The sequence below is a fragment of the Camelus dromedarius genome, chromosome 18 (assembly GCF_036321535.1).
Source record: "Camelus dromedarius isolate mCamDro1 chromosome 18, mCamDro1.pat, whole genome shotgun sequence".
NCBI classification, from domain to species: domain Eukaryota; kingdom Metazoa; phylum Chordata; class Mammalia; order Artiodactyla; family Camelidae; genus Camelus; species Camelus dromedarius.
The window spans coordinates 7,539,456-7,544,502 of NC_087453.1; the positions used below are offsets into that span (position 1 = coordinate 7,539,456).

Genomic DNA, 5,047 nt, shown 5'->3' on the forward strand with positions numbered 1-5,047 from the left:
CCTCCTGACCTCAGTTCCTATCACTCTCTCTCTCTCACATCTCTCTAGCCATGAGGACCTGAATCTCAAGCCCATTCCTACCACAGGGCGTTTGCACATGCTCTCTCTCTCTCCTGAAAGCTCTTCCCCATGTCCACACTGCTCATTCCCCACTTCATTTGGGTCTCTGCGTGGCAGGGAGGCCTTCCCTGACCATCCTATTTAATTAACACTCACCCTCCTGCCAACCCATATCACTCTTACTTCCCCTGTGATCTCTTATTCAGTAACAGATTATCCCAAAACTTCATGGCTTAAACTGACAATAATAATTTATCATCTCACTTGGTTTCTGTGAGGCCAACAATTCAGAAAGGGCACAGTGAGGATAGCTTAGCTCTGTCCACAATGATTGGGACCTCAGCTGAAAGTCAGAAGGCTTGAGGACTGAGATGATCTGAATGCCTCTGTTTACATGCTGGCTGTCACCTGGGAGCACAGCTGGGGCTGTCTTCTGGGACCCTCAGCATGGACTTTTCCTGGGCCCTGGACTTCTTCCAATGTGGTGGCTAGATTCTAAGAGTAAGGATCCCAAGAGATAGAAAGAGGGCCAAGCAGAAACTGTATCCTCGGAAACCACAACACATCACTCTCCACCTCTGTCCCAGATAGAGTTGATCTACTTAACTTCATCATTCTGAAGGCAAAAACAGATTTGTGTCCCTCTCCTTCACACTAATTACAATGCTAATTAACATATATCAGATGGTAGACTTTCAGGGGGAGGGTGTAGCTCAGTGGTGGGGTGTTTGCTTAGCGTGCATGAGGTCCTAGGTTCAATCCCCAAGTACCTCTGTTAAAAAATAAACCTAATTACTTCCTCCCCCCCAAAAAAAAAACCCCAAACAAACAAATAAAAAAATAAAGTATTAAAAAAAGACCAAAAAAAGTTTTAAATCTAATATATATTTTTTGAAAGATAGACTTTTAGAGGGAGAGAAGCTGGCAGTTATAAGGGAAAAGAAAGTATTGGCCTCCTTTCTTTATATTTAGAGTGTTTTCTTTAACAAACAAACAAACTTCCTTGCATATTGGTATCAACAAAGACTATGTTTAAATTTGGATGCTGAATTCTTGGTAATTGAAGGGTTTGAGTCATTCTCTCAGGCTTTCATTCGTGTCTATTACGTAGCAGTTTTATGCTAGTCATTGTGACAAGGGCTAGAGGTCCAATAGTAAGGAGACACACTGTCCTTTCAACCCACCGGCGCAGCACAGCATTAGAGTTCAGCTCTCCCTTGTCATTAACTGTAAACATTGTTTTTCAAATCCATCTACCAAGAGCCTCCATGGTGGCCTGTTAGCCCCAGCTGAGTGGCTCCAAACTTGGCAGCCCCATTCTCTTCCTCAGGGTACTTGAAATTCTGATAATTCCTCCAGAAGATTCTCTCAGATCTGTCCTCCATCCATGTTACCTATATATTCAGCTTGATGTGACTTGAAATTTCAGAATTTGATTTTATTCTGGGGGATTTATTTACTTTTTAAATTCAAATTAAATTCTATTCATTATTTGAAAATCGAAATTTTGTAAGAATGTATGGTATCAAAATGAAAGTCTACAAGATGTCCCAGAGAAAGCCACTATTACTACTTTGGTGTATTTTCCATTAGAGTTTTTTAATGTATAAATTAACATATAGTGTTTATTATCTTTTAACTCTTCATACTATTTTTTGATGAGCTTTTTTCTCTAAACAATACATTCTAGATGTGTGCTGTGCAGTACAGTACTATGAACCTCATGTGAGCATTCAAATTTAAATAAATAAATAATCAAAATTAAACCTTTAGTTCCTCAGCTGCATCTGCCACATTTCAAATACAACACGTGGCTAGTGGCTACCATATTGGGCAGACACAGAACATTTCCATCACTACAGAAAGTTCTTTTAGACAGCAGTGCTCTAGATAACTTTCTATGTCCATGTATAGACTTTCTGATTCATTCTTTTTTTTAATCCCATCATTTTTCTTTGTATGAATATACATCAATATACGTAATCATTTCTACCGATGGACATTGAGTATGTTTCCGGTTTCACAGTTGCAAGCAATGCTCATCAAAGTACATCCTCATACCTAAAAACGTGCCTCACTCTGCAGAATAAAGTCCCAGAAGTGAAAATATTCAGTCAAAAGTTGGAAAATTCTATTCAAATTTTCAGTTTTAAAAATAAAACTTCTGTTCTCCAGGAGATAAGACTGAGAGTAGCTGTTCCTACTAGTTAATCTGTCTGATTATGTATCAATATAGGATAGAAGAAAGGGTAAGAAGAAAGGGTGGCCTTGGGTAATTACAGTTTGTTAAGTTGCATCTTAAGTGCAAATTTGGTTTTGAAACCAGTGTAGAAAGTAAAAAGCACAGTCAAAAAAAAAAAAAAAAAAAGCCCTAAAAAATCCCTTAAGTTGTGAATAAAGTACAATCTGACTCGGTGCACATTATACCTTCTCTTAATAATCTGACGTAGCCTGTCATTCCTCTATGGCAGGAAGCACTGAATGTTTAATGGGCCAAGAGCCAGATTAAAAAGTGGCTTCACTTTGGGTATCAATTTTCCCATCCATAAAATAGGTAGATTGAAATTCCCAAACACCTTTCCAAACCAAAATGGCCTATGACTCAAAAAAAGTCATACTGGCTAGACAATATGCATTTAGTGACTGCCCATGAGAAACAAAATATAGCACCATAAAAGCTAGATTTATAGAGAAAGTAATTAGTCACTCATTCATAAAATGTTGTTGATGAATCCAGTATTATAACACAGTGTTTCTCAAGCCACTCACTATTTTACAGTATCCAAATAGATTTTGCGTACACCAATTTCCACTTCTGCAGACAGGTTTTCTGAGAAAAAGGAAACAAATGAGTGAACAAATGATTTCTGCCTGGAGGCACATTCAAGAAGGCAGAGCACAGAGGAAGCTGTCCTACACGGCATGGCTGTCCCACTAAGTTAAGGAGACAGATACTGGAGTTCAAAAAGTCTGAGGCAACTGGAAGTTGTTGGGTAGAATTCTAGAGAGAAAGGAACAACAGAGAACAACAGTGCTCTACATGAGGAGTCCTTTTCAGTCTTTGCTGAATGATAAGACATGTGAGCATAGAGTGGAACTCCACAATATTGAGCTAAGAGTGACTGGGGAGCTTTGAACCAAACAATTCTCAGATCTCAGCGCTGGAGATTTTCAAATTCCTACCATTCTGATAGGAGAGCTCTCATTGATCACTCAGGATATTTAGAAAAGACCACAAAATGGCCACTTCTTAATAGTGAGGATATCCTTAGACTGCTCTAGTTCTGTTCTAACAACGCTTATAAAGAAGCCTCAAAAGGAGCACATTGAACTACAGGTAACTTAACTGACTGCTAGAGCAAAGTCTAACACCTCTTGATCCAAAAACAATGAAATGCAGATATTCAATAATTTAAAATCACAATGTCCAGTATCTAATAAAAAAATTACTAGACAAGCCAATAAGCAGGAAAATAAGACCCATAACCAGGAAAAATATCAGTCAATAGAAACAGACCCAGAATTGAAGAGATGGTGGAATTTGCAGACAAGGGCATTACAACAGCTCTTATAACTCTATTCAGATATTTAAAGGAAAACATGAAAAGTGGGGAGGGAAATGAAAGATTAATAAAAAGAACTAAATGGAAAATTTACTGGATAATATTGACAGAATTTTAGACACTGCAGAAGAAAAGCTTAATGAATGTGAAGACATGACGATAAAAACTATCCAAACTGAGAGACGGAAAAGACAAAGATTGAAAAAACATGAACAGAGTCACAGTGACCCACGGGGCAATATCAAGTAGTCTAACGTGTAATTGCAGTCTCAGAATAAGAGGAGAGAAGAGGGGTAGAAAAAATATTTGAGGAAATAAAGGCCAAATTTTTTCAAGGTTGGGGAGATGTATCACTTCACAGAACCAAGAAACTAAATGAACCCAAAGCAAGATAAAAATGTAACCACACCAAGATACATCGTAATCAAATGCCTCAAGCTTTTCTCTGTCATCCTGGTGTGTGTGATTGACTCTGTTTCTTACCATGTCCTCTCACAAGACTTTCAGGATCAAGCATTTCCTGGCCAAGAAAGCAGAATTATGCCATTCCTCAGTGGATCTGGATGAAAATTGGTAATAACATCAGGTACAACTCCAAGAGGAGACATTGGAGAAGAGCCACGCTGAGACTACAAGGATTCACACATGAGCTGGCACACAGATTCTGCCCTGTCAAGGGCACTTGCATGTTACCATTTCACTGAAAACCACCACTATTTGGACAGCTGGATGTGTTTTATTGAGAAAATGATCTTTCTCTTTGTTTCAATGTTTCTGCACCAGTAAGTTGGCTCAGAAATAAATATGTGAGACCTTTTGGTGGGGAAAAAAAAAAAAAAAACCAACCAAAAAACAACAAATTCCTGAAAACCAATGACTAAGAGAAAATCATAAAAGTAGCCAGAAAAAAAAAAAAATTGACTATACAGGAAGAAAGAGAAGAGCTATATTTCTTGTTAGATCTTATGCAAGCCAGACAAAATGGAACATCTTTGCTGAAACTGTCGACCTAGAATTCAGTACCCAGTGAAAATATCTTTCAAAAATGAGTGCAGGAGAAAGATCTTTTTAAACAAACAAAAATGAGAGAATTTGTCATCAGCAGAATGCACTGCAAGAAATGATAAAGAACATTTCTCAGAAGGAAAATTACTTGATAGAAAATTGGATTACACAAAGGAATAAAGAATGCCAAAAGTGATAAGTATATGGATAAATATAAAATACTTCTTTTTTCCTACTTCTGTTTTTAATGTCTTTAAAAGATAATTGAATTACAGCACGGAAACAGAGGGGGAAGGAAATTTTACAATGGAGAAACCTAACAAATGCTACCTCAGACAGGCACTCAAAGTTAACATCAACAGTGTTGATAGTACCTACTCTTGATAAGATGTGATGAGAATGGCTTTACCGCCATGGTC

At 37.7% G+C, this 5,047-nt stretch overlaps 1 pseudogene; it reads left to right on the forward strand.

Moving 5' to 3' along the window:
* Positions 1-4,107: 4,107 nt before the first annotated feature.
* LOC135318546 (large ribosomal subunit protein eL39-like) lies at positions 4,108-4,327 on the forward strand (annotated as a pseudogene).
* Positions 4,328-5,047: the final 720 nt, after the last annotated feature.